At 44.5% G+C, this 10,202-nt stretch overlaps 1 pseudogene; it reads right to left on the minus strand.

Annotated features, from left to right (window-relative positions):
• Nucleotides 1-6,263: 6,263 nt before the first annotated feature.
• Nucleotides 6,264-9,945, minus strand: LOC125528486 (annotated as a pseudogene).
• Between the last annotated feature and the right edge of the window lie 257 nt (nt 9,946-10,202).

A 10,202-nucleotide genomic window follows, 5' to 3' on the forward strand; every position in this document is an offset into this window, starting at 1 on the left:
GCAAGATAAGTACTCATGGCAATCCAGCTGATATGATGACAAAGCCAGTTCCGACCAATAAGTTTGAGCTTTGCTCAGACTTAGTTGGTATTTCTCACTAGTCCTATGGACTTTGACGCACAAGGTATTTAAGCTGATTTGGATGGAGTTATTCACTTTCTTCGACTACTGGAGGGAACTTGGCTCAAGGTGGAGATTGTTAAATTGTGATCCAAATTCTAGTACCGTATTGGACTAGACGTAGTACATACGGTGTGGGCCTTTTGCGTTGGTACCGATGCGTACGAGTACAACTCGTTTACTTGTCCTACAAGAACTCCTATGTGTTGCCCCTCATATATACCCCATGTAGTCGCACCTCAGACGGTCTGTCGTCTCGTGCTTATAATACTCCTCCTCATAATGATCGCATCTTCATGCGTCCGTAGTTTTCTCCCGCAAAGATTTCTACATAAAAATCTATGTGCTCTCGTATCTCTTTTATCTCATTATTATCTAACATATTAGGCCATTCGGCCAGACGATGCCCGATAGGCAATGCAGTCGGCCAGGGCGAAGGGGTACGTACATGGAGTTCGAAGTGCCCATGGATTGTAGGCGCGCACCGATTGATCAGGTGATTACCCTAGCATGAATACATGCATGAAAGGACCCATGTACTGGCCAGGTCGTACGTAATTATAATACACATGTGTCCCAGTGTATGTACATATACATGAATACGTGTCCGGCTTGCCGGTACATAGTATGTCCTGATTACCCAAATACCGGCAAATATGTATGCCCTTGTGGCCAATTACCCGATCGATCAACGGCGTGAATACGTGTCCACCTCGCCGGTACATACGTATGTCCCAAATACCAAAATACCGGCAAATACATACGCACTTCTAGCCAATTACCCGATCGATCAATGGCGTGAATATGTGCCGTCTCGCCGGTATGTACGTATGTCCCGAATATCCAAATACCGGCAAATACGTACGCACTTGTGGCCAGTTACCCGATCGATCAATGGCGTGCTGTGCACTGCTTGGATGCTCATGCGTGTGCAACGGATGGGAAGATAAGCATCAACGCATTTATCTTAAAAACAGCTTCGCGTGAATATCTCTTTCAAAAAGATCAGACCGGCTTCGGCGCCCAGTGTGCCATGCAGTGTCGATGCACCACCCGTCGGCTTCGATGCGGCCAACAGGCCAGTCGGCTTCGCCCTGGCCGACTGCATGCCTATCGGGCATCGCCTGGCCGAATGGGCCTAATCGGCTTACGGTAAGCCGATTGAATCCAATCGGCTATAGGGAAGCCGACGCTGTATTATTTTTGAAAAAAAAAACCAATCTGTGTATTATTTCTTGAATTAATGAAAAAAATTAGCCAACAAATGCGCTCCTTCCTGCACTTTGACGTGTGCCGGTTGGTGCGGTGCGACAATATACCGTGGCACACCAGCTGCTTAGGATGAGACTCACTAGTTAAACTGTCTCATCCGGGAATCGAGTATGTAACTACCTTAACTCCAGCGTCTGCTAAGTTGCAAAACATGTGAAAAATTACTCATAAATGACATGCTCCATCTGTTAATTTGGTTGTTTATTAATCGTCTGTGTCTGAGACGCCGCCCTTCTTTCCCTGGCAAGTAGAACAAAACTTGTGTTCTTGCAGAAAAAAAAACTTGTGTTCTATATTAACCAAAGTTATGTTCATCAGTCAATGACACATGTGCATATATGGTTCTTTGAGTGTGGCGATGACATCACTGTACTCCAGCCATATAAAGGAAAACCACGTGACATTTTAAGATAAGTAAGACAAATATGTTTTACTTTGCAACTGTTCCATTTTGGAAATAGACTACATTATTAAGGCATCTATTTACTTTCAATAGTAAGTGCCATTCTACGCTTTCCAGAGATAACTCACATCATCTCCTGTCATATTCTTGTCCTCGTTGAGTGATTTCATTTTTTTTTCTGCGACGACCTTGAGTGAATTCCTTACTACTCCCTTCTTCCTAGATTATAAAGTGTCCATACATTTTAAGATTCAACCTCGACTATTAATTTGGCCAATAATAAATGAATTATTGCCCTAAAGTTGTAATATAAGAAACTACTTTTGAATACGAATTCAGTGGCATAAATGTTGGGTCACTTGACCCACATTTTATCAAGATTCTTGGACTTATCAACTCAGACACTAATTCCCTATGCCAAAGCTGTCTATTGGTTGCTTTTATTGCGTACGCCCACTCGTATAATATAACATTCCCAGATATGTGTTTAAATATGGATCATTTCAAGGAGTCAAAAAGAGCCAGGATTTTCACTTTATATTAAACCTTAACTATCATGCATACATCTCAAATGCCATGCAAAGCTTAATAGGGCGAATGTTAACTTGAGTTCCTAGCGACAAAGCAAGGACATCGTTTTGCTTTTTGTCTAGTCATCTTAGTGACTTGTCTCACAAGCCTGGTAGAGATACTTACTCGTTACATAGCAAGGCCATGAAGAATTGAAATTAGCAAATAATCCAAAATCAAGCCAAATAATCTTTCCACACTTGTGAATCACAATTTCACCATCACTAATTAACTAACAAATCAATGTTTTGTATTCATGTTTCTGTTATGTTACACAAAGGGTTTGGTGCACGATCTATATTTCTTTTGCTATCCGAGTTGGAAATCAATCAACACTAAGAAGTTTCTCCTTGTTGGTTGAGTTTGTGAGAGGTTGTTTGTCATGATTTCTGGGGTTATTCACTTTGGGGTTGCTCATATGCATATGTGCAATAAATGATACAAACATTGGCAAGCACGGCACACGCGGTAAACTAAATGACCACAATAATTGGCATGTGATGTTTGGTGAAAAAAATTGATATCCTGGCCACACAACACAGTTTCACTTGCTAATCTTCTATACATATCTACTAGTACTAGCTTCCACATGCAGCAGGATCTGGCTCAGTTAAGAAAAAGGGTTTCCCCCCGCTTTGTATTCCAAAGCAACCATCCGATACATCCAACGATAGGTGCTGGGGCGGAAGCAGCACAAGCACACCTAAAAAAACAAAAAGAAACAAATGCCGATAACAGCGGATCGACAAAAACGAAGAAGCCTCGTGACCGCTGCGTCCACCGGAGATCGCCCACCAATCTCCGAGACTCCGAAGCGCCGGTACCAATCAACACCTCCAAGAAGGAACGCGACGATGACGACGCTGCTGCCAAGGGTTTCCCCCGGGATCTGGCTCAGTTGCTAGGGGAGAATGCCAAAATTTAGGATGAGAGCAACAATGAGGACCATGGTGATTGACATAGGCAGTTACATAGCATGATCTAGTAGGGAACGAGATGTATTGGAAACTTGAGTTGGATACAAGTATGAAAATAGATTAATGCATGGAAGAGAAGTAGATCTAACAAAACATAGCCCAATGTGGCGCTATGTTGTCAATTCAATGCATTTCATCCTAGAGTGTTGAGCTGCATATTACATCACTTGGGTACATACCAATTGGTCGAGCTAAGCATGGCTCTGTCTCCGAAGCTGGGAAAGATAGAATGAAAAATATATGTATTCTATCTCTGTTATCCTAAATGGGCTCGTGTGACTTAAAGCATGAGAACACGCCGTTATTAACATCTACTCGTCACCTTGCCGTCTTTGGTTGTTTATAAATCGTGTTTGTCCAAGCCCGCCTTTCTTTCCCCTGAAAGTAGAACAAAACTTTTGTTATATTAACCAAAAGTTACGTTCAACAGTCAATGAGACTTGTGCACATATGGTCCTTTAAGTGTGGCGATGACATCAGTGTCCTCCAACCGTATAAAGGAAAACCACGTAATAGTAAATTAATATAAGCAAGGAAAATATGTTTTACTTTGAAACTACTCCATTTAAAAATAGACTACATTTTAGGCATCTATTTACTTGCAATAGTAAGTGACGTTCTAGGAAATGCCCTTTGGTGGACGGGTGCATTGGTGGACTTAATAAAACATATTTCCACAATGCAAAAGAATAAAAACAATTGTACACACACAAATACACATATAACACGTTCAAGAAAAAAATTCATAACAATATACTTTCATACATGGCATAGACAAAAAAACAAATACATAAATGAAAATGGACCAATCTTTTTTTATTGTTGGGCAGGATTTTTTTTGTGCTGCTTGCAAATCATAATATTTTAAAATGAAATCTCCCAAATCCTTCATGAATATGTACAAGTTTCCATAGTTTTTTTTTAAATTGAAAGTTGGAAGTATGATTTTTGAATCATTTCAAAAAAACAGGAGCCAATGCCCCCGTCTACCAAAAGATCGCTTCCGTGACGTTCTACGCTTTCTAGAGATAACTCACATCATCTCCTATCATATTCTTGTCCTCCTTGAGTGATTTCCTTTTTTTCGACGACCATGAGTGAATTCCTTACTACTCCCTTCTTTCTAGATTATAAAGTGTCCATACATTTTACGATTCAACTTCGACCATTAATTGGCCAGTAACAAATGAATTATTCTCATAAAATTGAAATATACGAAACTTCCTTTTGAATACGAATTCAGTGGCATTACTTTTTGGGTCACTTAACCCACATTTTACTAAAATTATTGCAGTTATAACCTAAGTAAAGATTCCCTATACCAACATCATCTATTGGTTGCTTTTATTGTGTATGCTCATCCCTATAATATGACATCCCGGGTGATGGGTAGCCTGGCCCGAAGCCGTACGTCTGGGCCAGGCTCGGACCTCACTTACCAGCCCACAGCCCGCGACCCGAAGCCCAAGAAAAGCTCGGAGAAACATGATTTATACGCTTTTATATAAATATAGGTACAGTATTATAGTACTAATCCCCGAAAGTAGCAATATTTTTATGTTAAAATGTGAAAATGGGCATTTTGTCGGGCTGCCGGTTCACCTAGGTTGGGCTCGTGCTTGTATTTTGAGGCCGGGCTTTTTGAAACCCGGCCCGGCCTGGAAATGCCCAGGATTAGTTTAAATGGATCATCTCAACGAGTCAAAAAAGAGGCAGGATTGCCACTTTATGTTAAACCTTAACTATTATACATAAATCTGAAATGCCATGCAAAGCTTAGTAGAGTGAATGTTAACTTGAGTGCCTAGTTAGGGCATGTCCAATGCCTGAGCGCTTGCACGAGCGCTTAAGGAAATAAAAGAAAATTTAAACCATGTAGCAGCGGCTGGAGCATTCAGTCCTCCAACCTAATGACCAGTGGCGTAGTTAGGGGGTGGTCAGGGTGGTCTATGGACCACCCTAGAATTTCCCCATAGCTTGTATATAGTGTAGTAAAAATATATTTCTTTATAAATAAATAAAATTATGTAAATATTTATATTGATGGGCCACCCTGGCTTATTGGACTGGTTACGCCACTGCTAATGACAAGGCCAGGCGCTTAATATGGCACACTTCGAGTCCTAGCGCAGAAGGAAAAGAGGTCTAGCACCCGGCGCGAGAAGTTGCGTCGACGCAAGACTGAATCCTGGGCTTAGCTGGGAACAGAAAAAAAAATGGCTGGGATTTTGGGCATAACGGCTGGGGATTTGACCCTAGCGTCCGAGCTAAGCGCCCCCATTGTATGTGCCCTTACAAAGCAGGAATATCGTTTTGCTTTTTGTCTAGCCATCTCAGTGACTTGTCTCACAAGCCTGGTAGAGATACATACTACACATTCATCATCGCAAAAAAAAAGATACATACTACACATTCGTTACGTAGCAAGGCCATGAAGAATTGAAATTAGCAGATAATTCGAAATCAAACCAAGTAGTCTTTTCATACTTATGGATCGCAACTTCACTATCACTAATAACTAACAAATCAGTCTTTTGTATTTATGTTTCTGTTAAGTTACACAAAGGGTTTGGTGGGCGATCTATATTTCTTTTGATACCCGAGATCAAAATCAATCAGCGGTAAGAAGTTTGTCGTTGTTGGTTGAGTTTGTGATAGGTTCTTTGTCACGATTTGCTAGCATTATTTGCTTTGGGGTTGGTCATATGTATATGTGCAATAAATGCTACAAACATTGCCAAGTACGCCCATCCTCTACATAACTTAGATGCACACAGTCAACAAAGTCCTCGCACCAAGCCAAAAAGAAGAAAACGAAATATAAATAACTAAGTTCTGTATAACGCCAAGTCGTAGGTGGCCCAATTCTAAGATCATGCTGCCACCCATGTTGGGTAAAAATATCCTTTGCCGTGGCCTCCAATCGTGTACACACCTCTGTGAACAGGTCTTAATTCTCCACTCGTTATAGAAAGGACCATAAACATAGCATGATCTAGCAGGGAACGGGATGTATTGCAAATTTGAGTCAGAGACAAGTTTGAAAAAAGAATCCTCATAAGAGCAGTAGAACTAGGAAGAACATAGCACAACGTGACTCTATGTTGTCAATTCAATGCATTTTCATCCTAGAGTGTTGAGCTGCATATTTCATCACTCAGGTACATACCGATTGGTCGAGCTAAGCATAGCCCGGTCTCCGACACTTGTAAAGATAGAATGAAAAATAAATGCAGTCTGTTCATGTAATCCTAAATGGAGTCTTGTGACTTCAAAAAATGTTGATAGAAGTACTTTTGACAAAATAAGAGGTGGCTTAATTTGGTGGTTGCATTATTACGCTAGTGAAGTGAACCTTATCTCAATGATACAAACACCATACACTGATCGAGCTTGCATATATTCATCGATGCAACAAAAACAAATGTGATCAAACCAATTTCTTGGTACACAACACGCAAGTCCACATGCATGACAACTACTCCCTCCGTTCATAAATATTTGTTTTTCTAGAGATTTCAACAAATGACTACATACTGAGTAAAATGAGTGAATCTATACTCTACAATATGTCTATATACCTCCATATATAATAGTCTATTTAAAAATCTATAAAAAAAACAAATATTTAGGAACGGAGAGAATATATTAGACGTCGTTGAAGCGTCTCAGGCCTCGACCTCGTCGATGTAGTGCTCCTGGCGTCCCTGGTCGACCAGAACCCCCTGCAGCTTCTTGGCGAAGGTCGCCAACACCTTCCCATGCTCCTCCACCATGACTCGCCGCACCGCCACCGCGACACCGTCCCGGTCAAACGAACCGTCGGTCTCGTCCCTCGCCACCTCCACGCCGATCCCTCTCTCTACCATCGCCCGCGCGATCAAGGGCTGGTCGACGACGAACGGCAGCATCACCAGCGGGATCCCGGAGGAGAGGCTCTCGATGGTGGAGCCCCAGCCACAGTGCGTCAAGAACGTGCCCGTGGCGCAGTGCGCCAGCGCCTCCACCTGCGGCACCCACCCCGTGCAAACCACCCCGCGGTGCCGCGTACGCTCCTCGAACCCGGCTGGCAACAGAAGCTCGTCGTCGTTGCTGGTGCCCGCCGGCTTGCGTAGCGCCCAGAGGAAGTGCACGCCGGCGAGCTCTAGGCCGAGCGCGAGTTCATGGGCGTTCTCTGGCGTCAACGGCGCCTCGCTTCCCAGCGCAACGAAGATGACGGAGTTGGGAGGCTGGTCGTCCAGCCATCGCAGAACCTGCGGACGGACGATGCTGCCTGAGCTGCTCTGCCGGTGGTCTTCTTCAAGGTCGCCGGGTGCCCCCGGTAGAAGGATCCCGGCGGGGACGACGGGCTTCCGGAAGAGATCGGATAGGAGGCCGAACATCCGGGGCTCCAATTCCTCGCAGCACCGGTGTATGATCCGTTCTAAAAAAAAGCTCCGGTGTATGGTGAGGCGGCTGCGCTCCAAGACCTGCCACCAGCGGTCCATGTCGGACACGCCGGATGCGTTGGTACGGAAGGCGTCGGTGATCCACTGGGCCTCGTGGCGGAGGAAGAAGGTGGTGGACGGGAAGGGAATCCACCTGGGTGTCTCGGCGAAGTGCTCCGGCTCCATGCGCGGGTGTGCGGCGTTTGCCCACCGCGGCCCCAGGAAGACCGACAAGGCGGCCTGGGAGGCTGGGAAGTCAGGAACGTGGCGGATGCCACCTTGAGCTGGTCGGCGATGGGCGGGACCCAGTGGTGGCAGAAGTCGTGGACGATCCAGTCGGGCCTCCTACCGGCGGCGAGGAACGCCGCGAGTGGGCCGGCGAGGCCGTCCATGGCCTTCTTGAGGAGCCCGACCTTGTCGGGCGGCAGGTCAGACGTGACCTCGGCGCCCTCCGGCAGCCCATCCACGGCCGGAAGATGCAGCCGCACGAACCGGAGGCGGGCGGGCAGGACCGCCCGGACCGCTGGCGAGATTCCGCGGCGTGGACACGAAGGACACGGTGTGGCCCCTGGCCGCGAGGCGCTTGGAGAGCTCCAGGAACGGGATCATGTGGCCGAACGCCAGCCACGGGAACACCACCACCTCCAGCCCGCCGGCGCCGGCAGCCGCTGCTTCCATTGCCATCTGCTCGCAACGGATCGATGGAGCGAAGTAAAACAGGGAGAGGCTTGGTCTTTGGTGTTGCTGCTGGGCAGTGGGCATAAACTAAATAATGGAGCTCTTGGGGGAAAAGCTATTCTCACATGCATTAATATAGCCCCGTATAGTTGCACTCATTAATGCACGTTGTGTCATGCTGTTCAAGCTTTTCCATCAGTCGGACAGAAACGAGTCGTTGTAAGTACTGTTGATCCAATTATTTTTTGGAAGGTGAAGTTCTCTATACTCTGTCAGTTGCCTTAGCAATAGCGTGACATACTGAGAGTGCATTTGAGCAAGATATTACTTCTAATACTAATTAAACTAAGTACAAGTTGTGAATAATTGATAATGGATGAACTATTTTTGAGTGCAACCATTCACTGCAGGCTTCAAACTGAAGGGGTGTTTTTCTTTATTTAAGAGGACTTGCCTTTTCTTTCAAGACATGATGTCATGTGCATTTCATTCCAAATCTTTTCTGATGTACACTTGAAATAAAAACTGACCTGCATGTCTCGAAAATACATTATAGTAACCAGGTGATGGCTGTGAAGAAGCATTTGAAATAGATGCAAGGAAATGTAATAAATAAACAAGGTTCAAAAGTGATGAACCGATACTTACAATGCAAATAGTGTGATCGTGTTGCCAGGACATAAATAATCCGCCATACTACAATAAAGGTATGTGTGGGAGGTTATCAGGTTAACAAATATTAATAACACCAAATAGATGCTATATACACCTTTCTGGTATTCCAGTGTACTTCTTCCGCTTTACCACCCATCATCAGAACTAACTCCTTGAAAGCCCAATCAAAATATTCTGCAGTCTCGTTTGTAAGAAGTACTCCAGCGAAAATAATACTCTGGAAGTGGTTATTCACTCCAACGAACATCCTAAACGGCATCTTGTATATGTTGGTCTCGTACGTTGTATCGAATGTTACAACATCACCAAAGTGAGAATATAGAGCTCTGCTCGGACCACTTGTCCACATGAGAGACCTTAGATTTTTATTGGCGTCCAGCTGCATTGAGAAAACAAACCTATTGTCCTGAGCTATATTGTCTCTGAAACCCTCAATTGTTTTTCTTACATCATCTTTTAGAGCTTCAGCTGCAATGTCCGAACACAAAGTCCTCAGAGCCTTCTTCATGAATGGAACACCATCCGTTGTACCATAGAAGCTGCCAACTATGCCATTTATTCTGCTAAGGCTAACATTATTCTCACGGAGGTGCCTAACCATAGTTTTGGTAGAATCATCTATGTGTCTATGAGAAAACAAATGCTTCTTCTGGCCACAACTCTCAACCAGATCATGGTTGTGTTGTTCATTGAATATCTTGACATACCATAGTAAATCATTGGACCTAAGCAACCTTAGCCGTGCACGACATCCACATCTGGTGCTGCTGAGCTTTGTCTTCTTATCAATGCCCTGAAATGTCAGACAAATATTTGTTAAGAATAAGAAAGATCTATTTGCGTAAGAGTAATATCGCATAAAGTTTATACCTAGAAACTTTCACTACCAGAAAAACTGGGGTTGCCGACGGCCAAATCTATGCCGACGGCCCCCGTCGGCATCTATGGACCTATGCCGACGGCCAAGGATAGGCCGTAGGCGTAGAATAGTCGTCGGCATACATCCATCTACCCGTCGGCATAGACGAGGCCGTCGGGACCGCCCAAGCTACGCCTACGGGGCCCGCCGACATAGGACAG

The sequence above is a fragment of the Triticum urartu genome, unplaced genomic scaffold, assembly GCF_003073215.2.
Source record: "Triticum urartu cultivar G1812 unplaced genomic scaffold, Tu2.1 TuUngrouped_contig_4906, whole genome shotgun sequence".
Taxonomy (NCBI): domain Eukaryota; kingdom Viridiplantae; phylum Streptophyta; class Magnoliopsida; order Poales; family Poaceae; genus Triticum; species Triticum urartu.